This window comes from Nerophis lumbriciformis, linkage group LG05, assembly GCF_033978685.3.
Source record: "Nerophis lumbriciformis linkage group LG05, RoL_Nlum_v2.1, whole genome shotgun sequence".
Lineage (NCBI taxonomy): Eukaryota > Metazoa > Chordata > Actinopteri > Syngnathiformes > Syngnathidae > Nerophis > Nerophis lumbriciformis.
The window spans coordinates 655001-681551 of record NC_084552.2 but is presented as its reverse complement, the minus strand read 5'-3'; the positions used below and the strand labels follow the sequence as shown (position 1 = coordinate 681551).

The following is a 26551-nucleotide window of genomic DNA, read 5'->3' as shown; positions in this document are numbered from 1 at the left end:
GCGACTGGGATGAGAATCAGCACCTCCAAGTCCGAGTCCATGGTTCTCTCCCGGAAAAGGGTGGAGTGCCATCTCCGGGTTGGGGAGGAGATCTTGCCCCAAGTGGAGGAGTTCAAGTACCTCGGAGTCTTGTTCACGAGTGAGGGAAGAGTGGATCGTGAGATCGACAGGTGGATCGGTGCGGCGTCTTCAGTAATGCGGACGCTGTATCGATCCGTTGTGGTGAAGAAGGAGCTGAGCCAGAAGGCAAAGCTCTCAATTTTACTGGTCGATCTACGTTCCCATCCTCACCTATGGTCATGAGCTTTGGGTCATGACCGAAAGGACACGATCACGGGTACAGGCGGCCGTAATGAGTTTCCTCCGCCGGGTGGCGGGGCTCTCCCTTAGAGATAGGGTGAGAAGCTCTGCCATCCGGGGGGAGCTCAAAGTAAAGCCGCTGCTCCTCCACATGGAGAGGAGCCAGATGAGGTGGTTCGGGCATCTGGTCAGGATGCCACCCAAACGCCTCCCTCGGGAGGTGTTTCGGGCACGTCCGACCGGTAGGAGGCCACGGGGAAGACCCAGGACACGTTGGGAAGACTATGTCTCCCGGCTGGCCTGGGAACGCCTCGGGATCCCCCGGGAGGAGCTGGACGAAGTGGCTGGGGAGAGGGAAGTCTGGGCTTCCCTGCTTAGGCTGCTGCCCCCGCGACCCGACCTCGGATAAGCGGAAGAAGATGGATGGATGGATGGATGGATGTCAGACTTTCCCCAACTCTGACTACCGTATTTTTCGGAGTATAAGTCGCACCGGAGTATAAGTCGCACCTGCCGAAAATGCATAATAAAGAAGGAAAAAAACATATATAAGTCGCACTGGAGCCCGGCCAAACTATGAAAAAAACTGCGACTTATAGTCCGAAAAATACGGTACTTTTAAAACTAGACTGAAAACTTTTATGTTCACCTTAGCCTTCAGCTAAATCTTTTAATCTTTTAACTTTTAACGTCCGCACTGTTTTTATTTTTGTCTGCATTTTAATTTTGCTTGAATTTTCTTTCATTTCACTTTGTTGTAGCACACGTTGTGCTGTGAAGCACTTCCAGTCTGCCTTGTGTATGAAAAGTGCTACACAAATAAAGTTGCCTCACCTTTTCTTGCCTTAAATGTCAGTTTTTTGCAGTGTAGAATGACTACTCTGCATTAAGAGAACGTAATAGCAATGGAAATCCAACAAAACGCCAAAGTGATTCATTGCAATTGTGCAATTTGTAGTCAGTTTGGCGACAATGTAAACACAAAAGCCAGCAGACCTCTAATTAGGCTGAAGTTGCACTTCCTTCCTTATTCACTCCTCTGCATGTTCCTCTATCTGGTCCACGTCCTAAAAACCCAAAGACGTAAACATTTGATCACTTCCTTGCTTCGTTCACCTTTCCAGGGACTGTTTGGCCAACTTTCCCTTTTGTCCCTCTTTTGTTGTCTCTCCACTCTACCTGGACACCTTCCATCACACACAGCTGCACACATGCAGCCATTTAGGCCCATCAAATGAGGGTTGATGTGCAATGTTTAGGTCCATCAAATGACCCCCCCAAGGGTTGATGTGCAATGCCTGTTGTATGACTTCCTTCTTTATAGGCCAGAAAGTGGTGAGTGTGCAGTCTCACATGAAAAGACAGCCAGCATGAATCAGTGTTAAGATCAGGGATGCTGTGTTTTCCCAGCCTGTCCAATCCTCCCACTTATCAAAACCACACTTTATTATGCTCACACTGGGTCATGTTGTCAAGGATTAAAAGTCAACCGTGGCTCTGGAATTTACACGCTCAATAGAGGAGGGGATCGCAACCAAATCTAAATCAAAGCGGCCATTTTTACAGCAAACGGTACTCTTTCCGCATTGAAGATCGTGGTCAATGAGAAAAAATGAAATAAATAAATACATATTTGACATAAATGTGTCATTAATGGATAACAATTGGAATACACTTAGTGCTGTCAAACAATTCAAATATTTAGTCACGATTAATTGTATTTTTCTCCATAGTAAACTCATTATTAACGAGAATTTAATGTGCAAAATTATTATACCTTTTTAAACAGCTCACGCAAAATCAGAATCAAAATCATTTTTTATTTTGGGACACACACACACACACACACACACACACACACACACACACACACTCTCACACACACACACACACACACACACACACACACACACACACACACACACACACACACACACACACACACACACACACAAACATTTTATATGTGTGTATACAGTATATAGTATATATATAATATATATGTATACATGTATGTATACATGTATGTGTATACATTAGAGATGCGCGGATAGGCAATTATTTCATCCGCAACCGCATCAGAAAGTCGTCAACCATCCGCAATCCACCTGATCTAACATTTCATCAGAACCGCACCCGCCCGCACCCGCCCGTTGTTATATATCTAATATAGACGATGCAAGGCATTAGTGAGGTTATAAAGTTTTTGCCTGTCAAAGAAAGGAGACTGATCCAATGCAGCACAGACATTCGCGTGCCACGCTGTCACGACCCAGACGCACACCAGTGCGCAATCATATGGGAGCCACGCTGAGCGCACCTCCAAGCGCGTCTCGCTGCAGGCGACGGCCGGGTATGGGCCCACGCTCCAGCGCCATCCATTTTCAGGGCTAGTTGATTCGGCAGGTGGGTTGTTACACACTCCTTAGCGGGTTCCAACTTCCATGGCCACCGTCCTAGCTGCTGTCTATATCAACCAGGGTGAGCCCCACCCCTTTCGTGAGCGCACTGCGTGCGGAGTGACCCCTGTTACGAGCCCCCGGCCACGGGGGTGGCGGGCAGGTAAGCTGCTTATCTGCTGCGCGTGACGCCGGCCGCGGCGAAGGCGGACGCGGCGGGGTGTCGGTGCGGTGGGCGCGGTGGTGACCCTGGACGTGCGTCGGGCCCTTCTCGCGGATCGCCTCAGCTACGGCTCCCGGTGGGGCCCTCTCGGGGGAAGGGGCCTCGGTCCCGGACCCCGGCGAGGCGTCCCTTCTCCGCTCCGTAAAAGTGTCCATCTCTTTTCTTCTGTTGTGGCATATGCTGCAGGTGCCTGCTCGTTTTTCGTATGTGGGTAACAACATTTAACTATGTATATATATTTACCAATTGGTTTAACTGCCACCCGCCTGAATCTATTTAAAATCTAATTTTTTTTTAACCACCCGACCCGACCCGCGGATAAAATCTAATTTTTTTTAATTTCATCCGCCCGATCCGCGGATAATCCGCGGACTCCGCGGTTGTGCCCGCAAACCGCGCATCTCTAGTATACATACATGTATATATGTGTATATATATATATATATATATATATATATATATATATATATATATATATATATATATATATAGGTATATGTATGTGTATGTGTATACAAACATGTATGTATGTATATATACATATATATGTACGTGTTCACATACATAAATATATGTATATATGTATATATATATATATATATATATATATATATATATATATATATATATATATATAGGTATATGTATGTGTATGTGTATACAAACATGTATGTATGTATATATACATATATATGTACGTGTTCACATACATAAATATATGTATATATACATGTGTATGTATACATGTAAACGTATGTGTATACATACATGTGTGTATATACATATGTATACAAACATGTATATATATATATATATATATACATGTATGTATATGTATGCGGAACAAACATATATATATATATATATATATATATATATATATCAGTGACGTGCAATGAGGTTGATGGCTGGTGAGGCACTGACTTCATCACAGTCAGATTTACAAACATATGAACCCTAAAGAGTATCTTATTCACCATTTGATTGGCAGCAGTTAACGGGTTATGTTTAAAAGCTCATACCAGCATTCTTCCCTGCTTGCCACTCAGCATCAAGGCTTGGAATTGGGGGTTAAATCACCAAAAATGATTCCCGGGCGCGGCGCCGCTGCTGCCCACTGCTCCCCTCACCTCCCAGGGGGTGATCAAGGGGATGGGTCAAATGTAGAGGACAAATTTCACCACACCTAGTGTGTGTGTGACAATCATTGCTACTTTAACTTAACTTTAACTTTACACATACAAACTGTAGCACACAAAAAAACACATTTAATTAAAAAAACTTTATTATGGTCTTACCTTTACTTATAAATTAAGTCCATGCGCCGCAACTAAAGCCCTCACTTAAACTTTCCACGTGCAAGATTGAATCTATTTAAAAAAGTGTAACCGAGGGTTTATAAATGTGGCCTATACTGTATGAAACTACAAAATAACAAACACGGAGGCTCCAGTTTACACGAGGACCACTTTATTTACCTTCTTTCAAAAACCTCCGCAACGTGACATCACTTCCGCTCTTAGCGCCTTCAAAATAAAAGCTCAAGGCATATACTGTATAACAGCGCATAACAGGAACTTAACATCACAAAGAGGAAAGCCCATGAAAATAGGTTACAAAAGTTATTTAATAAGAAGCCAAAAAGTGCAAAAACAATAATGTTCGTGTTGGAGGAGTTGTGAATTAGATACACCTGCAGTCTGCAGGTGTACCTAATGTTGTGTCCCTGCAGTCATTCACAACTCCTCCAACACGAACATCATTGTTTTTGCACTTTTTGGCTTCTTATGAAATAACTTTTTTAAATAGATTCAATCTTGCACGTGGAAAGTTTAAGTGTGGGCTTTAGTTGATATAACAATTCTACGGCGGGGGTGCAGGAGGCGGGGCTACTGGAGCCTCAGCCAGTGCGTCTTTTGCAGCTGTTTTATGATCGCTCAGCACAAGAAATACGTTACACACATACAGTTGTTGACAAAATACACTGTACATTATATACCTCAGCTAACCAAACTATGGAAATGTATAATATAATTCATATAGCAATACAGTCTCACTGCACAGCAGGCCAGCAGTTAGCCGAGTCCGTCCATGTTGAGGCACTGAGTGACGTGCCTCAACTGGCTGCTGTTCACCGCACCGTCTCTTCTCAGTATTTGAATGACAAATGTGAAAATTTAGCGATTTTGAATAAAAATAATCTAAAACTGGTGAAGTTAAATGGAAAATAACTTTATAGTATAATCACTGGATACATATAACAATTTAATTACATTTTTTTCTTTTTACATTTTTTTTCTTTCCATGATGGCAGGTGAGGCGGGGCCTCACCTGCCTCTAGTGACTGCACGTCACTGCGGTACTGTAATTAATAATGAAATCCAGAGTCAAATTCATACATTATTGGCTGTTACAAGCGGCCCTCTGATGGCAGTGTGGCCCTCATAGAAAACCAGTTTGACATCCCTGGTTTAGAGAAACACAAAACCTTATCATACACGCTCATATATGTGATCTCTTGCACCTTACCCCTTGGTCTAAATACCTTCTAGTCCTGAAAGGCTTTTATTTTGAAATACGGTCATTTGAAATCAAAGACGTCCAATTTGGGAATACCAGGTGTCACCCTGATCTGCCATCACGTTCGCGCATGCTTGCTCATTAGAACATTCCTGGTTTGAATCCTACTGCTGCAGGGCAGAAGGGGGGGGGGGGGGGGGGGGGAGACATGTTCCACTCGAATTTTTGGCCTATGTTGTGGTGTTGCACGCTATAGACTCAAAAACACTCCCATCTGGCTAAAGGAGGTCATTACTGTATCTGCCTTTTGTCTGAAGCTCAGATGTCTGCTGGTTCTTTTTAAAGATGTGGGAGGAAAAACATCGACAATGTAAAGTATAGTTGAGACCAATGGAGTGCACTACAAGGCGCCAACCAGCAGAGGCGCTGTTTAGTCTGCCATCAAAATATATGCACACCATGTTCAAGTTCAAGTACCAATGATTGTCACACACACACACACTCGGTGTGGTGAAATATGTCCTCTGCATTTGACCCATCCCCTTGTTCACCCCCTGTCACAAGTGTCTCAAAGGGCTGCACAAGCCACAACGACATCCTCGGTACAAAGCCCACATAAGGGCAAGGAAAAACTCACCCCAGTGGGACGTCGATGTGAATGACTATGAGAAACCTTGGAGAGGACCGCATATGTGGGTAACCCCCCCCCCCTCTAGGGGACACCGAATGCAATGGATGTTGAGTGGGTCTAACATAATATTGTGAGAGTCCAGTCCATAGTGGATCTAACATAATAGTAAGAGTCCAGTCCATAGTGGATCCAACATAATAGTAAGAGTCCAGTCCATAGTGGATCTAACATAATAGTGAGAGTCCAGTCCATAGTGGATCTAACATAATATTGTGAGAGTCCAGTCCATAGTGGATCCAACATAATAGTAAGAGTCCAGTCCATAGTGGATCCAACATAATAGTAAGAGTCCAGTCCATAGTGGATCTAACATAATAGTGTGAGAGTCCAGTCCATAGTGGATCTAACATAATAGTAAGAGTCCAGTCCATAGTGGATCTAACATATTAGTGAGAGTCCAGTCCATAGTGGATCTAACATAATAGTGTGAGAGTCCAGTCCATAGTGGATCTAACATAATAGTGTGAGAGTCCAGTCCATAGTGGATCCAACATAATAGTGTGAGAGTCCAGTCATAGTGGATCTAACATAATAGTGAGAGTCCAGTCCATAGTGGATCTAACATAATAGTGAGAGTCCAGTCCATAGTGGATCTAACATAATAGTGTGAGAGTCCAGTCCATAGTGGGTCTAACATAATAGTGAGAGTCCAGTCCATAGTGGATCTAACATAATAGTGTGAGAGTCCAGTCCATAGTGGATCTAACATAATAGTGTGAGAGTCCAGTCCATAGTGGATCTAACATAATAGTGTGAGAGTCCAGTCCATAGTGGGTCTAACATAATAGTGAGAGTCCAGTCCATAGTGGATCTAACATAATAGTAAGAGTCCAGTCCATAGTGGATCTAACATAATAGTGAGAGTCCAGTCCATAGTGGATCTAACATAATAGTGAGAGTCCAGTCCATAGTGGATCTAACATAATAGTGTGAGAGTCCAGTCCATAGTGGAGCTAACATAATAGTGAGAGTCCATTCCATAGTGGATCCAACATAATAGTGTGAGAGTCCAGTCCATAGTGGATCCAACATAATAGTGTGAGTGCAGTCCATAGTGGATCTAACATAATAGTGAGAGTCCAGTCCATAGTGGATCTAACATAATAGTGAGAGTCCAGTCCATAGTGGATCTAACATAATAGTGTGAGAGTCCAGTCCATAGTGGATCTAACATAATAGTGAGAGTCCAGTCCATAGTGGATCTAACATAATAGTGAGAGTCCAGTCCATAGTGGATCTAACATAATAGTGTGAGAGTCCAGTCCATAGTGGATCTAACATAATAGTGTGAGAGTCCAGTCCATAGTGGGTCTAACATAATAGTGAGAGTCCAGTCCATAGTGGATCTAACATAATAGTAAGAGTCCAGTCCATAGTGGATCTAACATAATAGTGAGAGTCCAGTCCATAGTGGATCTAACATAATAGTGTGAGAGTCCAGTCCATAGTGGATCTAACATAATAGTGTGAGAGTCCAGTCCATAGTGGATCTAACATAATAGTAAGAGTCCAGTCCATAGTGGATCCAACATAATAGTAAGAGTCCAGTCCATTGTAGATTTAACATAATAGTGAGAGTCCAGTCCATAGTGGGGAATACTAGAGTAGTCTTGCACTTCTGGTCCTGACAGTCCTGGTCGACAGTTTGAATTGTAAATACCCAAAAAGCTCACATGGCAACTTCTACTTCAAACTTATTTTTTCGGAATTTATTAGAGAGTTCCACCAACCTGAGTGGGAGCAGTTTCTAAGGACGACAGCTCTAAAGCTCCACTGCTTGGACGCCAACTGTGTCACCTTCTGTGTTTACGCTCCACAGTGCACTCTCTCATGTACTGGAGGCAAAGATTGTTTGATGGCACAGTCTACAAATCATCGGCTCCCGTCCACAGCCTGAAGTGTTAAGTGCTATTTGAAATGACTTGCCGGGCCACAGCTGGGCGGGCTTGACAGGCGGATCGATCACATTCCGCGTGGCGTTAAATCAACGGCCGCCAGTCGCAGAGCCTGCAACGTGATGTCACATCCAGTCTGGCCGGCTTGACTAATGTGGATGAGGGGGCGAAGGTCATGCAAGATAAGATGCTGAGCTGCATATCGTCATGGTGATCTCATCCACACTCCTGCTTGATTTGAAAAACTCTGGTCTGGGCTTGAGAGAGTCCTCGTTAGCTGGTTTTGGTTTTGGTGGTCTAGTTGTGGTTGTGCAGATGACTTATGTTCACTGTGTTGGGCAAAGAGCTCATTAGCCGGCCAGAAAAAGGGGAAGTTACGTGGTTAATTAAGAAAGTCCTTCTCAAATAGTGGGGCGGCCCCCCCCGTGGAGGGGGCGTGGTGCAATACCAGGGTGGCGCGCTTGACCCCGGGGAACATGCTTTATCAGTATCATGTAGCATCATGAATCAAACCCCGCTTCAAAAAGACTTTGTAGCCTTCAAAGCCCTCCATCAAAGATTTATATACACACTGCAAGTATATATATGTATATATATATATATATATATATATATATAATGTAGTAACAGACACCTTCATAACAATATGTAAAATGTACAATATTTACCGTATTTTGATCAGTTTAATCATTATTGACTGATTTATTCTGCGTATTGATTTCCGTTTCCACAGCAGCACACTTACGACTTCTGGCAACAACTGTGTGTTCTTACTTCCGGAAACAACAACCGTGTGTTCCTACTTCCGGAAACAACAACTGCGTGTTCCTACTTCCGGTAACAACAACTCTGGGGTTCCTACTGCCAGAAACAACAACCGTGTGCTCCTACTTCCGGAAACAACAACATTGTGTTCTTACTTTTGGAAACAACAATCGTGTGTTCCTACTTCTGGAAACAACAACCGTGTGTTCCTACTTTTGGAAACAACAACTGTGTGTTCCTACTTCCAGAAACAACAACCGTGTGTTCTTACTTCCGGAAACAACAACCGTGTGTTCTTCCGGAAACAACAACCGTGTGTTCTTACTTCAGGAAATAACAACTGTGTGTTCCTACTTCCGGAAACAACCGTGTGTTCCTACTTCCGGAAACAACAACTGCGTGTTCCTACTTCCGGTAACAACAACTCTGGGGTTCCTACTGCCAGAAACAACAACCGTGTGCTCCTACTTCCGGAAACAACAACATTGTGTTCTTACTTTTGGAAACAACAATCGTGTGTTCCTACTTCTGGAAACAACAACCGTGTGTTCCTACTTTTGGAAACAACAACTGTGTGTTCCTACTTCCAGAAACAACAACCGTGTGTTCTTACTTCCGGAAACAACAACCGTGTGTTCTTCCGGAAACAACAACCGTGTGTTCTTACTTCAGGAAACAACAACTGTGTGTTCCTACTTCCGGAAACAACAACCGTGTGTTCCTACTTTTGGAAACAACAACTGTGTGTTCCTACTTCCGGAACAACTGTGTGTTCCTACTTCCGGAAACAACAACCGTGTGTTCCTACTTCCGGAAACAACAACTGTGTTTTCCTACTTCCGGAAACAACAACATTGTGTTCCTACTTCCGGAAACAACAACCGTGTGTTCCTACTTCCGGAAACAACAACCGTGTGTTCCTACTTTTGGAAACAACAACTGTGTGTTCCTACTTCCGGAACAACTGTGTGTTCCTACTTCCGGAAACAACAACCGTGTGTTCCTACTTCCGGAAACAACAACTGTGTTTTCCTACTTCCGGAAACAACAACCGTGTGTTCCTACTTCCGGAAACAACAACTGTGTGTTCCTACTTCCAGAAACAACAACCGTGTGTTCCTACTTCCGGAAACAACAACCGTGTGTTCCTACTTCCGGAAACAACAACCGTGTGTTCCTACTTCCCGAAACAACAACTCTGTGTTCCTACTTCCAGAAACGACAACCGTGTGTTCCTACTTCTGGAAAAAACAACCATGTGTTCCTACTTCCGGAAACAACAACTGCGTGTTCCTACTTCCGGTAACAACAACTCTGTGTTCTTACTGCCAGAAACAACAACCGTGTGCTCCTACTTCCGGAAACAACAACCGTGTGTTCCTACTTACGGAAATAACAACCGTGTGTTTCTACTTCCGGAAACAACAACCGCGTGTTCCTACTTTCGGAAACAACAACCGTGTGTTCCTACTTCCGGAAACAACAACTGTGTGTTCATACTTCCGGAAACAACAACTGTGTGTTCCTACTTCTGGAAACAACAACCGTGTGTTCCTACTTCTGGAAACAACAACCGTGTGTTCCTACTTCCGGAAACAACAACCGTGTGTTCCTACTTCCGGAAACAACAACTGTGTGTTCCTACTTCCGGAAACAACAACCGCATGTTCCTACTTCCGGAAACAACAACTGTGTGTTCCTACTTCCGGAAACAACAACCGTGTGTTCCTACTTCCGGAAACAACAACTGTGTTTTCCTACTTCCGGAAACAACAACCGTGTGTTCCTACTTAAACAACAACTGTGTGTTCCTACTTCCAGAAACAACAACCGTGTGTTCCTACTTCCAGAAACAACAACCGTGTGTTCCTACTTCCGGAAACAACAACCGTGTGTTCCTACTTCCGGAAACAACAACCGTGTGTTCCTACTTCCGGAAACAACAACCGTGTGTTTCTACTTCCGGAAATAACAACTGTGTGTTCCTACTTCCGGAAACAACAACTGTGTGTTCCTACTTCCGGAAACAACAACTGTGTGTTCCTACTTCCGGAAACAACAACCGTGTGTTCCTACTTCCGGAAACAACAACCGTGTGTTCCTACTTCCGGAAACAACAACCGTGTGTTCCTACTTCCGGAAACAACAACTGTGTGTTCCTACTCCCTCCAACAATCCGGATGGTTCTTTTCCTCTTTGTTCCGGAGGACACGACGTCCACAGTTTCCAAAAACTATTTGAAATGTGGACTCGTCAGACCACAGAACACTTTTACACTTTGCATCAGTCCATCTTAGATGAGATCAGGCCCAGGGAAGCTGGCAGCGTTTCTGGGTGTTGTTGACAAATGGCTTTCGCTTTACATAGTAGAGTTTTAACTTGCATTTACAGATGTAGCGACAAACTGTAGTTACTGACAGTGGTTTTCTGAAGTGTTCCTGAGCCCATGTGGTGATATCCTTTACACACTGATCTCGCTTTTTCATGCAGTACTGCCTGAGGGATTGAAGGTCCGTAATATCATCGCTTACATGCAGTGATTTCTCCAGATTCTCTGAACCTTTTGATGATATTACGGACCTTAGATGGTGAAATCCCTAAATTCCTTGCAATAGCTGGTTGAGAAATGTTGTTCTTAAACAATATTTTCAGGCATTTGTTCACAAAGCGGTGACCCTCGCCCCGACCTTGTATTGTGAATGACTGAGAATTTCATGGAAGCTGCTTTTATACCCAATCATGGCACCCACCTGTTCTCAATCAGCCTGTTCACCTGTGGGATGTTCCAAATAAGTGTTTGATGAGCATTCCTCAACTTTCTCAGTCTTTTTTGCCACCTGTGCCAGCTTTATTTGCAAAAAAGAACATAGTTTTCCAGTTGGAACATGAAATATCTTGTCTTTGCAGTCTATTCAATTGAATATAAGTTGAAAAGTATTTGCAAATCATTGTATTCTGTTTTTATTTACCATTTATACAACGTGACAACTTCACTGCTTTTGGGGTTTGTAATACCCCAATAATAATAAATGACTGTATTGTATTATTTCTATGTGTTTTTAGAAATATTTTGACCACAACCCAAAGGGGGCGCCACACATGTCATTTTCACCCTTTTGGCATCCCAACAAAATAGACGTCAATTATTTTTCAATACTGGAAACAGACATCATTTGTTTCCATCCCTAACAGGACCTCCTTTTAAACAAAGTTGCACTTGTGCTTAAGTGCGCTGAACAATTTTGCAGCCTGCTATCTAAATTTTCAGGAGTTTAATTACCTATATTTACCTCCCTGTCATTCTACGTCCTCTTCCTCTGTCATTACGCTTTGGAAGTGAAGACGAAACCAAAGCGAAAACCTTCCACACACCCCTGGAAAGATTTCCATCATTTCTCTCGCCGCAGACAAGAAAAAAAACAGTGAAATATGGCGTATCGTGCGCGGAAACGGGCCTGCGCGTTCTTCAAGATGCCACTGCCATTCACGGAAAATTACATGCCTGTCTCTCTGCGGTCTGCACACGGATAGAAATAGAAAATTGGAGAGAAAGACATGAAGTTTGAGGACTCTGCAGCACTTTCTTTCGACTTAATAACCAACTTTTTGCTGGTTGTAAAAATCCCAGCAAGGGTTATTTGCCTCTCTATTGTTTGCACTTATTGAGAACAATGGGGTGTGTTCTTCTGATCATTTCAATGAAGAATTGATAGCTTGGACCAGATGAGTTTTGTGGCTGAAATTTGTCCCCAGAAGGTCATACCATTAAAACAACAAAAACAAATAGAAGAAAAACAACTCATTGGATTTTAATGTGTAGGGTTTTTTTTAAACCATCCTAACCATGAAAGGGTGGCGTCTACAAGGATGTGGTCGTACGTGGGATGAAAGGGGAGCGCTGGAGAATGCACACACACACACACATACACACACACACACACACGTGCACACACACGCGTTTACATCTACGCACGAGATGTATGTAAATAAAAGGTTACCCTCTAGGTCTGCTAGACAGATGATGTTAATTGCTTCCATGCAATGTGCATTCGCTTTCCCCAGTAAAATCTGCCCTAAATGCCATATGAAAATAGTAAAAACAGAATAAGTAAATAAAATATGTATTTCTAGTCTGCGTATTTATGTGATTTTTTCCTCTAAAATTTTGATGTAACAGTTTTCAATTAAAAAAACAACAACAAAAAGACATTGTTTCTGTAAATGAGATGGAACAAAAATGATGTTGTGTAATACGGGAGGCATTTGTGTCCAATTATTTTGCAATAGTACAATAGTGCAAGTGGCTGCAATATTATGACCTTTTTTTTTTGTACTTTTTTTTTTTTTTTAATGCTGCTTTAAAGAGAGCCATGTACTCTCTATTCTAGCTTCATTAAACAGGGAAATGGTTTCTTTTTTTGCTGTGATCTCTCATGACAGTTTCCACTAAAATCTGCATAGAATCTAATACAAAAATGTGTTGTTGTTTGTTTTTGGTTTATTTTTATTTATTTTTTTACAATTACTTTTAGTGTTTTTGTGCAATTTAAAAAAACAACAAAAAAACATTGTTTCTGTAAATGAGATGGAACAAAAATGATATTGTGTAATACGGGAGGCATTTGTGTCCAATTATTTTGCAATAGTACAATAGTGCAAGTGGCTGCAATATTATGACCTTTTTTTTTGTACTTTTTCTTTTTTTTTAATGCTGCTTTAAAGAGAGCCATGTACTCTCTATTCTAGCTTCATTAAACAGGGAAATGGTTTCTTTTTTTTGCTGTGATCTCTCATGACAGTTTCCACTAAAATCTGCATAAAATCTAATACAAAAATTTGTTGTTGTTTGTTTTTGGTTTATTTTGTATTTTTTTACAATTATTTTTAGTGTTTTTGTGCAATTTAAAAAAAACAACAACAAAAAAACATTGTTTCTGTAAATGAGATGGAACAAAAATGATATTGTGGAATACGGGAGGCATTTGTGTCCAATTATTTTGCAATAGTACAATAATGCAAGTGGCTGCAATATTATGACCTTTTTTTTGGTACTTTTTTTTTTTTTTAATGCTGCTTTAAAGAGAGCCATGTACTCTCTATTCTAGCTTCATTAAACAGGGAAATGGTTTCTTTTTTTGCTGTGATCTCTCATGACAGTTTCCACTAAAATCTGCATAGAATCTAATACAAAAATTTGTTGTTTGTTTTTGGTTTATTTTGTATTTTTTTTACAATTATTTTTAGTGTTTTTGTGCAATTTTAAAAAAACAACAAAAAAACATTGTTTCTGTAAAAGAGATGGAACAAAAATGATATTGTGTAATACGGGAGGCATTTGTGTCCAATTATTTTGCAATAGTACAATAGTGCAAGTGGCTGCAATATTATGACCTTTTTTTTTGTACTTTTTTTTTTTTTTTAAATGCTGCTTTAAAGAGAGCCATGTACTCTCTATTCTAGCTTCATTAAACAGGGAAATGGTTTCTTTTTTTGCTGTGATCTCTCATGACAGTTTCCACTAAAATCTGCATAGAATCTAATACAAAAATTTGTTGTTGTTTTTGGTTTATTTTGTATTTTTTTTACAATTATTTTTAGTGTTTTTGTGCAATTTAAAAAAAACAACAACAAAAAAACATTGTTTCTGTAAATGAGATGGAAAAAAAATGATATTGTGTAATACGGGAGGCATTTGTGTCCAATTATTTTGCAATAGTACAATAGCGCAAGTGGCTGCAATATTATGACCTTTTTTTTTGTACTTTTTTTTTTTTTTTAAATGCTGCTTTAAAGAGAGCCATGTACTCTCTATTCTAGCTTCATTAAACAGGGAAATGGTTTCTTTTTTTGCTGTGATCTCTCATGACAGTTTCCACTAAAATCTGCATAAAATCTAATACAAAAATTTGTTGTTGTTTGTTTTTGGTTTATTTTGTATTTTTTTACAATTATTTTTAGTGTTTTTGTGCAATTTAAAAAAAACAACAACAAAAAAACATTGTTTCTGTAAATGAGATGGAACAAAAATGATATTGTGGAATACGGGAGGCATTTGTGTCCAATTATTTTGCAATAGTACAATAATGCAAGTGGCTGCAATATTATGACCTTTTTTTTGGTACTTTTTTTTTTTTTTAATGCTGCTTTAAAGAGAGCCATGTACTCTCTATTCTAGCTTCATTAAACAGGGAAATGGTTTCTTTTTTTGCTGTGATCTCTCATGACAGTTTCCACTAAAATCTGCATAAAATCTAATACAAAAATTTGTTGTTTGTTTTTGGTTTATTTTGTATTTTTTTTACAATTATTTTTAGTGTTTTTGTGCAATTTTAAAAAAACAACAAAAAAACATTGTTTCTGTAAAAGAGATGGAACAAAAATGATATTGTGTAATACGGGAGGCATTTGTGTCCAATTATTTTGCAATAGTACAATAGTGCAAGTGGCTGCAATATTATGACCTTTTTTTTTGTACTTTTTTTTTTTTTTTAAATGCTGCTTTAAAGAGAGCCATGTACTCTCTATTCTAGCTTCATTAAACAGGGAAATGGTTTCTTTTTTTGCTGTGATCTCTCATGACAGTTTCCACTAAAATCTGCATAAAATCTAATACAAAAATTTGTTGTTGTTTGTTTTTGGTTTATTTTGTATTTTTTTTTACAATTATTTTTAGTGTTTTTGTGCAATTAAAAAAAAACAACAACAAAACATTGTTTCTGTAAATGAGATGGAACAAAAATGATATTGTGTAATACGGGAGGCATTTGTGTCCAATTATTTTGCAATAGTACAATAGTGCAAGTGGCTGCAATATTATGACCTTTTGTTTTTGTACTTTTTTTTATTTTTTAAATGCTGCTTTAAAGAGAGCCATGTACTCTCTATTCTAGCTTAATTAAACAGGGAAATGGTTTCCTTTTTTTGCTGTGATCTCTCATGACAGTTTCCACTAAAATCTGCATAGAATCTAATACAAACATTTGTTGTTGTTTGTTTTTGGTTTATTTTGTATTTTTTTTTACAATTATTTTTAGTGTTTTTGTGCAATTAAAAAAAAACAACAACAAAACATTGTTTCTGTAAATGAGATGGAACAAAAATGATATTGTGTAATACGGGAGGCATTTGTGTCCAATTATTTTGCAATAGTACAATAGCGCAAGTGGCTGCAATATTATGACCTTTTTTTTGTACTTTTTTTTTTTTTTTAATGCTGCTTTAAAGAGAGCCATGTACTCTCTAGTCTAGCTTCATTAAACAGGGAAATGGTTTCTTTTTTTGCTGTGATCTCTCATGACAGTTTCCACTAAAATCTGCATAAAATCTAATACAAAAATGTGTTGTTGTTTGTCTTTGGTTTATTTTTATTTTTTTACAATTATTTTTAGTGTTTTTGTGCAATTAAAAAAAAAACAACAACAAAAAAACATTGTTTCTGTAAATGAGATGGAACAAAAATGATATTGTGTAATACGGGAGGCATTTGTGTCCAATTATTTTGCAATAGTACAATAGTGCAAGTGGCTGCAATATTATGACCTTTTTTTTTGTACTTTTTTTATTTTTTAAATGCTGCTTTAAAGAGAGCCATGTACTCTCTAGTCTAGCTTCATTAAACAGGGAAATGGTTTCTTTTTTTGCTGTGATCTCTCATGACAGTTTCCACTAAAATCTGCATAGAATCTAATACAAAAATTTGTTGTTTGTTTTTGGTTTATTTTTTTAATTTTTTTTACAATTATTTTTAGTGTTTTCATATTATTATTGCCTCTCTACATGCATGAAATTAAAATACAAAACCCAAAAAGAGGCGGCCGCTGTGGTCAACGCCGCTATTGCATAATAGAAACATATAGAATAGAATAGAATGACTTGTTTCGTGCATACATGTACTATAAATGTAGTCGTGAATAGAGACAGTATGTTAGTACTAAACCCAAAACCAGTGAAGTTGGCACGTTGTGTAAATGGTAAATAAAAACAGAATACAATGATTTTCAAATCCTTTTCAACTTATATTCAATTGAATAGACTGCAAAGACAATATATTTAACGTTCAAACTGATAAACTTTGTTATTTTTTGCAAATATTAGCTCATTTGGAATGTGATGCCTGCAACATGTTTCAAAAAAGCTGGCACAAGTGGCAAAAAAGACTGAGAAAGTTGAGGAATGCTCATCAAACACTTATTTGGAACATCCCACAGGTGAACAGGCTAATTGGGAACAGGTGGGTGCCATGATTGGGTAAAAAAGCAGCTTCCATGAAATGCTCAGTCGTTCACAAACAAGGACGGGGCGAGGGTCACCACTTTGTCAACAAATGCGTGAGAAAATTGTTGAAGAACAATATTTCTCAACCACCAAGGAATTTAGGGATTTCACCATCTATGGTCCGTAAGATCAGAGAATCTGGAGAAATCACTGCACGTAAGCAGCAAGGCTGAAAACCAACATTGAAGGCCCTTGTCCTTCGATCCCTCAGGCGGTACTGCATCAAAAAGCGACGTCAGTGTGTAAAGGATATCACCACATGGGCTCAGGAACACTTCAGAAACCCACTGTCAGTAACTACAGTTGGTCGCTACATCTGTAAGTGCAAGTTAAAACTCTACTTTGCAAAGCGAAAGCCATTTATCAACAACACCCAGAAATGCCGCTAGCTTCGCTGGGCCCGAGCTCATCTAAGATGGACTGATACAAAGTGGAAAAGTGTTCTGTGGTCTGACGAGTCCACATTTCAAATTGTTTTTGGAAACTGTGGACGTCGTGTCCTCCGGACCAAAGAGGAAAAGAACCATCCGGATTGTTATAGGCGCAAAGTGTAAAAGCCAGCATGTGTGATGGTATGGGGGTGTATTAGTGGCCAAGACATGGGTAACTTACACATCTGTGAAGGCACCATTAATGCTGAAAGGTACATACAGGTTTTGGAGCAACATATGTTGCCATCCAAGCAACGTTACCATGGACGCCCCTGCTTATTTCAGCAAGACAATGCCAAGCCACGTGGCTTCATAGTAAAAGAGTGTGGGTACTAGACTGGCCTGCCTGTAGTCCCATTGAAAATGTGTGGTGCATTATGAAGCCTAAAATAACACAACGGAGACCCCCGGACTGTTGAACAACTTAAGCTGTACATCAAGCAAGAATGGGAAAGAATTCCACCTGAGAAGCTTCAAAAATGTGTCTCCTCAGTTCCCAAACGTTTACTGAGTGTTGTTAAAAGGAAAGGCCATGTAACACAGTGGTGAACATGCCCTTTCCCAACTACTTTGCCACGTGTTGCAGCCCTGAAATTCTAAGTTACCGGTAATTATTATTTGCAAAAAAAATAAAGTTTATGAGTTTGAACATCAAATATGTTGTCTTTGTAGCATATTCAACTGAATATGGCTTGAAAATAATTTGCAAATCATTGTATTCTGTTTATATTTACATCTAACACAATTTCCCAACTCATATGGAAACGGGGTTTGTACATTGACAATGCATGCAACCCTAACTCAAAATGCCGGACATTTGAGACATTTAAGAAACAGAGGATGTATGGTCAGTCTATTAGTATGCAATGCTTTTTTGTCTCATTAGAAGAAACATAACAACAACACGACCATGTAGCTTGCATGAGTGACTGTTTTTCTTTTCAATTGAAATGCAGCTCTAAACAGAGCCCCGTGCTTTCCATTCTAGCTCCACTAAAGAGAATACGGTGCTACTTTTCCGCTGTAATCTCCCTTGACAGTTGCTGGGTGTCCTGAGACGGTTACCTCCTGAAAGGTCACGGAAGGTACCTGGAACCAATTAAAAATGGCTACACTCTTAACACAGTTGAAAGATACTTGCAGGGACATAAGGCGTGCACGTATTAAAATGGCTTAAATGCGGGTATGCTCAAACGGAGGTTTACAAGCTCGGGATCGTCTGACATAGACTGTGAGTCAGTCTGTTCCAGTAAGCCATGGTTGAAGCAGGGGGGGGGGGGGGGGGGGGGGGGATTTATGGTTAAGTGTGTTAGCCTGCTGTATTTTTTCAGGTGTTGCCAGTGTAGAAAGTAAGACATACCCCCAAAAAACACAGTCTGAAGTGTGCATAATGAAGTATCTGAATGAAGTCAAGTAAATGATTCCCCCATAAAAGCTCGACGTCAACGTGTGTTTATGTACTGTCTCCAGACACACCAAACATCCTATAGTTACTTGTTGCACTGTGAGAAGTGCGCAAACAAATAAAATGCTGCCATATAATCAGTAGTAACGCGCTACATTTACTCCGTTCCATCTACAAACCCCGTTTCCATATGAGTTGGGCAATTGTGTTAGATGTAAATATAAACGGAATACAATGATTTGCAAATCCTTTTCAAGCCATATTCAGTTGAATATGCTACAAAGACAACATATTTGATGTTCAAACTCATAAACTTTATTTTTTTCTGCAAATAATAATTAACTTCTCCTTACTTTTACTTGAGTAATAAATCTCTAAAGTAACAGTACTCTTACTTGAATACAATTTCTGGCTACTCTACCCACCTCTGGTTACGAGTCGGGCACAGTACTTCTTTAGAAGGTGGCTGAAGGTAATAAACCCGCTGACTCTGCACGCGTCGCCTCCAATTTAAAGGGGAACATTATCACCAGACCTATGTAAGCGTCAATATATACCTTGATGTTGCAGAAAAAAGACCATATATTTTTTTAACCAATTTCCGAACTCTAAATGGGTGAATTTTGGCGAATTGAACGTCTTTCTATTATTCGCTTTTGGAGCAATCCGCCATTTTCTCACTTTCGTCGGTGTGTTGTCGGAGGGTGTAACAACACCAACAGGGACGGATTCAAGTTGCACCAGTGGCCCAAAGATGCCAAAGTGGCAAGAAATTGGACGAAATTTGTTCAAAATACGAGGGTGTGGGGAAAGCCGACGAAATGGTCAGTGGTTTGTTCCGCACACTTTACCCACGAAAGCTATGCTACGACAGAGATGGCAAGAATGTGTGGATATCCTGCGACACTCAAAGCAGATGCATTTCCAACCATAAAGTCAAAGAAATCTGCCGCCAGACCCCCATTGAATCTGCCGGAGTGTGTGAGCAATTCAGGGACAAAGGACCTCGCTAGCACGGCAAGCAATGGCGGCGGTTTGTTCCCGCAGACGAGCGAGCTAAACCCCCTGGATGTCTTGGCTCACACCGTCCCTTATGCCACCGAAGATGATCAAGAGAAGAATATCGACCCTAGCTTCCCTGGCCTGCTGACATCAACTCCAAAACTGGACAGATCAGCTTTCAGGAAAAGAGAGCGGATGAGGGTATGTCTACAGAATATATTAATTGATGAAAACTTTATTCATTACTCGCGGTTTTACGTAAATTATTATACACTAACTGTGTTTACCAATAATTTAGCTTAAAAACATTAATTTTTTTCAATCATTCGAGTACATTCGGGTAGTCTTGTGTAATGCAGTATTTTGTGTCTATTTAGGTATGGTTTACCTGAGTGCTGAAATCGTGGAAAAATATATGTTCTTAGTGCGCCTGAAATGGGCTGTCTGCACTCTCAAAGTGCATGTCGTTGCCAAATGTATTTCATATGCTGTGAACCTAGTTCAGGGGTCGGCGAGCCGCATGCGGCTCTTTAGCGCCGCCCTAGTGGCTCTCTGGAGCTTTTTAAAAAATTTATGAAAAATGGAAAAAGAAAAAAAAAATCTATTTTTTGTTTTAATATGGTTTCTGTAGGAGGACAAACATGACACAAACCTTCCTAATTGTTACAAAGCACACTGTTTATATTAAACATGCTTCACTGATTCCAGTATTTGGCTGAGCGCCGTTTTGTCCTACTAATTTTGGCGGTCTTTGAACTCACCGTAGTTTGTTTACATTAGAGATGCGCGGTTTGCGGGCACAACCGCAGAGTCCGCGGATTATCCGCGGATCGGGCGGATGAAATTTAAAAAAATAAGATTTTATCCGCGCGCGGGTCGGGTCGGGTCGGGTGGATTAATTAGATTTTTTTTTTTTTTTTTTTGCGGGTGGCAGTTAAACCAATTGGTAAATATATATACATAGTTAAATGTTGTTACCCACATACGAAAAACGAGCAGGCACCTGCAGCATATGCCACAACAGAAGAAAAAAAAAAAAGAGATGGACACTTTTACGGAGCGGAGAAGGGACGCCTCGCCGGGGTCCGGGACCGAGGCCCCTTCCCCCGAGAGGGCCCCACCGGGAGCCGTAGCTGAGGCGATCCGCGAGAAGGGCCCGACGCACGTCCAGGGTCACCACCGCGCCCACCGCACCGACACCCCGCCTCGTCCGCCTTCGCCGCGGCCGGCGTCACGCGCAGCAGGTAAGCAGCTTACCTGCCCGCCACCCCCGTGGCCGGGGGCTCGTAACATGGGTCACTCCGCGCGCTCCGCCCGCGCAGCTTACCTGCCCGCCACCCCTGTTGCCGGGGGCGCGTAACAGGGGTCACTCCGCGCGCAGTGCGCTCACGAAAGGGGTGGGGCTCACCCTGGTTGATATAGACAGCAGGACGGTGGCCATGGAAGTTGGAACCCGCTAAGGAGTGTGTAACAACCCACCTGCCGAATCAACTAGCCCTGAAAATGGATGGCGCTGGAGCGTGGGCCCATACCTGGCCGTCGCCGGCAGCGAGACACGCTTGGAGGTGCGCTCAGCGCGGCTCCCATATGATTGCGCACTGGTGTGCGTCTGGGTCGTGACAGCGTGGCACGCGAAAGTCTGTGCTGCATTGGATCAGTCTCCTTTCTTTAACAGGCAAAAGCTTTATAACCTCACCATACCTGCCAACTTTTGAAATCAGAAAAACCTAGTAGCCAGGGTCCAGGGGCCGCAGGCCCGGTAGGTCCAGGACAAAGTCCTGGTGGAGGGTTCAGGGCTTTGCCCCCCGACGCAAAATGATTATTAGCATTCAGACAGCTTAAAATGTTGCTAAAACCATCACTTTTCTATCAGTCACAGTGACTTTTCAAAACAAAAATATTACAGCAAAAATCATATGGGTTGATTGACATGTTTATTCTGTAAGCTAACTTCAATAGTTTGAAATTATTTTGACAGTTAATGCCAGTTATCCTGTCAACCTTTCACAAGACTTCAATTTGTTCATTGAAAGTATAAACACTTTTTACAGTAAACAAATGGTAAAACAGTACTAAACAATTCCATTAAAAAAAAAATGGGTGTCATTATTAACTTTCTGTCCAAGCTTGTATAATCTACTGCCTTGTTCAATTGTAAAAAATATTCTGTGCCTAAAATTCACATTTCTATCACAATTATCATACTGTAAACATGGTAAGCTAACTTCATTAAAATTAATAGTCCTGTCAATAGCATGGAATTACAATTCAAATGTCGTTTTTTTGTAAGCCTTTCAAAAGAATTCAAAATATGAAAAATTAATGACAATTAATTGAAGCCATCAGACACTTGAAAAGTGGCACATCACAACTTTAATGTAATCATTTTAACTTTTCAACAGAAATAGCACTGCAAAAATATTAAGGACATACTTCTGTATTTTGGTAGTTATGCTGTCAACATTTAACAAGATTTCTTCAACTTGGACTTGAAAGCATAAATAGTATAAACACTTTTAACAGTATGTCGTGCTGTGAAATACAGCCGACAGGATTGCGCACCAAACACGAAGCAAGGCCAAAGCGCATGCGGTGCAGGAGAACAAAGGACTTCTTTCATTTAAGGTTTGTGATAAACCATCAAACTCATTCGTTAAAAGGACTCTATAGTAATATAAAGCGAATTTTTCTGGACATTATCATGCAAGAAAAGTTTATTTTTGGGACCGCGATCACCGCGTAATGATTTTTAAAGGTTGCATTACAAACATTTAACTGTCCCATGTGATCAGCCAGTGCGATTGGAAATCCATGCTCAATTATTGCCTCCGTAAATAAAACTTCGGGCGGGTGCGGGCGGATGCAGTTCTGATCAAACGTTACATCGGGTGGATGGCGGATGGTTGACGACTTTCTGACGCGGTTGCGGATGAAATAAATTGCCTATCCGCGCATCTGTAGTTTACATGTATAACTTTCTCCGACTTGCTAGGACATGTTTTATGCCACTTCTTTTTCTGTCTCATTTTGTCCACAAAACTTTTAACGTTGTGCATGAAAGGTGAGTTTTGTTGATGTTATTGACTTGTGTGGAGTGCTAATCAGACATATTTGGTCACTGCATGACTGCAAGCTAATCGATGCTAACATGCTATTTAGGCTAGCTATATGTACATATTGCATCATTATGCCTCATTTGTAGCTATATTTGAGCTCATTTAGTTTCCTTTAAGTCCTCTTAATTCAATTTATATCTCATGACACACTATCTGTATGTAATATGGCTTTTCATTTTTTGCGGCTCCAGACAGATTTGTTTTTGTATTTTTGGTCCAATATGACTCTTTCAACATTTTGGGTTGCCGACCCCTGACCTAGTTCATAGTTGTTAGTAATGATCTTATCAGACAGTGTTAAGCCACTGAAATCCGAGTCTGAATCCGAGCTAATGTCGCTATAGCTTGCTGTTCTATGCGCCATGTTTGTTTGTGTTGGCTTCACTATGTGACGTCACAGGAAAATGGACGGGTGTATATAACGATGGTTAAAATCAGGCACTCTGAAGCTTTTTTTAGGGATATTGCGTGATGGGTAAAATTTGGAAAAAAACGTTGAAAAATAAAATTGTCAGAGTTTGTAGGTGCCGAACCCCAAGATGCAGAGAAGGCGGAAGGCATTGTACGAGAAAACATGGTTTTAATGTTCAAAAATAAGAAAAGGAAAACACGAACCAGAAACCAGGAAGCAGGAACAGGAGTCAGGATCCAGGGAAAGCTTAACGCACACAGGTAGCAACGACAATGATCCAGCAAACAACGACACGACAGGTAGGAACGACAATGATCCAGCAATGACTGGAGGAGAAGGCAGGTTTAAATAGTAGCTGGCTGATTGACACCAGGTGTGGCCAGGTGCCAATCAGCCACAGCTGAGGGGAAGCAGCACTCAGGGAGACACTCAGGAAATGAAGACAAAATAAAAGCGCTGACAGGAAACTAAGACAAACACAGAGAAAAAACTAAAACAGTCAAACTGTCAGGGACAAGCCTGACAAAAATAAGCCACTGGGAACTGATTTTTAATGGTTTTAACCCTTCTGAAATTGTGATAATGTTCCCCTTTAAACAAAAACACCGTCAAGCTTTCGTTGTATGGTCCGTGCAGCTGTCAGGTTTATGTCAGGAGCGACCCATGCAAAGTCACTATAGGGGGGAAAAGAGGGTGAGTAAACCTTGCAACAGTTCCTGCTGAACATAATTCCAGTCATGCTATCAGCTCCGCTTACATCATCGTCATCTGTTGTACATTATGGAACTTTACAGCAACGGTCGACAGTACGACGGCGGTGACTTTGGCGCACGTATATGAAGCAGATTGAAATAGGCCCAGGTTGCATGGCGGCGTACAATCCAGGAAGCGGAGGGGTAAACACGTGTGCAAGCATCACGTGGGCTCTTTGATCGTCCCTGCATACGTTTGCAATCATCACATCAACCTCCAAAAGTGTCTGGAGTTTATGTAACCGAAAATGGAAATGTTTGCTCCTGTTCATTAAAAATGATAAAACCCAGAGCCTTGCTCGTGCAGAATATCGGGCTGGGTTGTAGATGGAATCTCTGGCTGTGAGAATTTCATTTAGGTTGAATCAGGAGTGGTGCACTTAAATGTGGTTCAATTCATTTGAAAATATGCAATTGGTGAATGGCTGTAGCTGAGCTAAAATGCTAAATACATGCATTCATTGAGGGCAAGGATGCTGGCAACCATGAAATGTCGCCCTCTAGTGGCCGTGAGCAGCGTAAAGACTGACGGAGTGAGACAATTTCGCCAGTTTAAAGGCCTACTGAAATGCCATTTTCTTATTTAAACAGGGATAGCAGGTCCATTCTATGTGTCATACTTCATCATTTCACGATATTGCCATATTTTTGCTGAAAGGATTTAGTAGAGAACATCGACGATAAAGTTTGCAACTTTTGGTCGCTGATAAAGAAGCCTTGCCTGTAGCGGAAGTAGCAGACGAGTAGCGTGACGTCACAGGTTGTGGAGCTCCTCACATCCGCACATTGTTTACAATCATGGCCACCAGCAGCGAGAGCGATTCAGACCGAGAAAGCGACGATTTCCCCATTAATTTGAGCGAGGATGAAAGATTTGTGGATGAGGAAAGTGAGAGTGAAGGACTAGAGGGCAGATAGGGAAGATGCTGTGAGAGGCGGGTGGGACCTGATATTCAGCTGGGAATGACTAAAACAGTAAATAAACACAAATTAGCCACAACACAACCAGGCTTATATTTAATATGCCACAAATTAATCCCGCATAACAAACACCTCCCCCCTCCCGTCCATATAACCCGCCAATACAACTCAAACACCTGCACAACACACTCAATCCCACAGCCCAAAGTACCGTTCACCTCCCCAAAGTTCATACAGCACATATATTTCCCCAAAGTCCCCTACGTGACATGCACATAGCGGCACGCACGTACGGGCAAGCGATCAAATGTTTGGAAGCCGCAGCTGCATGCGTACTCACGGTACCGCGTCTGCGTATCCAACTCAAAGTCCTCCTGGTAAGAGTCTCTGTTGTCCCAGTTCTCCACAGGCCAACGGTAAAGCTTGACTGTCATCTTTTGGGAATGTAAACAATGAAACACCGGCTGTGTTATCCGGCAAAACAGACAGGGGGTGCATTCTACGGCGGGGGTGCGTTATCCGGCACAACACCTGCCGCAATACACCGCTTCCCACCTACAGCTTTCTTCTTTGCTGTCTCCATTGTTCATTGAACAAATTGCAAAAGATTCACCAACACAGATGTCCAGAATACTGTGGAATTTTGCGATGAAAACAGACGACTTAATAGCTGGCCACCATGCTGTCCCAAAATGTCCTCTACAATCCGTGACGTCACGCGCTGACGTCATCATACCGAGGCGTTTCAGCAGGATATTTCGCGCAAAATTTAAAAATGCACTTTAGTAAGCTAACCCGGCCGTATTGGCATGTGTTGCAATGTTAAGATTTCATCATTGATATATAAACTATCAGACTGCGTGGTCGCTAGTAGTGACTTTCAGTAGGCCTTTAATGTTTTTTAAAAGTTTCATCAACGACAATAACAGCAAACCCTACCAGATTTTGATTCCAGGCTGTTCAAATTAGGGATAACAATTATTTAATATGATCTGAAAGAACATAATAGTCAAGTTTGTCAGATGCATGTCATGCTATTTTGCATTTAATGACTCAGTCCTGACACCTGCTGGACACCATTTCGATTTCAGCCAGTAAACTTGTATTTGTGTGCGTGTGTGCGCATGCGCGTATATATATCCATCCATCCATCCATTTTCTACCGCTTATTCCCTTCGGGGTCGCGGGGGGCGCTGGAGCCTATCTCAGCTACAATCGGGCGAAAGGCGGGGTACACCCTGGACAAGTCGCCACCTCATCGCAGGGCAAACACAGATAGACAGACAACATTCACCCTCACATTCATATATATGTATATATATATATTGCTGGTTGTTCCATCTCCATCGTTGGGGTCCCTGCGGGTGGGGTGGGTGGTTCCCGTGGCCCTGTGCCTGGGTGGTCCTGCGGCGGCCGGTTTGGGTGGGGTGGCCGGGGGCTGGCCT

At 41.3% G+C, this 26551-nt stretch overlaps 1 protein-coding gene across 2 annotated transcripts in view; it reads right to left on the bottom strand.

Moving 5' to 3' along the window:
- lrrc17 (leucine rich repeat containing 17) overlaps positions 1 to 23918 on the bottom strand; it is a 95554-nt gene extending 71636 nt beyond the window's left edge. For both annotated transcript variants that reach the window (XM_061961447.1, XM_061961448.1), the window contains exon 1: positions 23637 to 23918. The gene's annotated coding sequence lies outside the window, so the exon portion shown is untranslated. The remainder of the gene's footprint in view (positions 1 to 23636) is intronic.
- Between the last annotated feature and the right edge of the window lie 2633 nt (positions 23919 to 26551).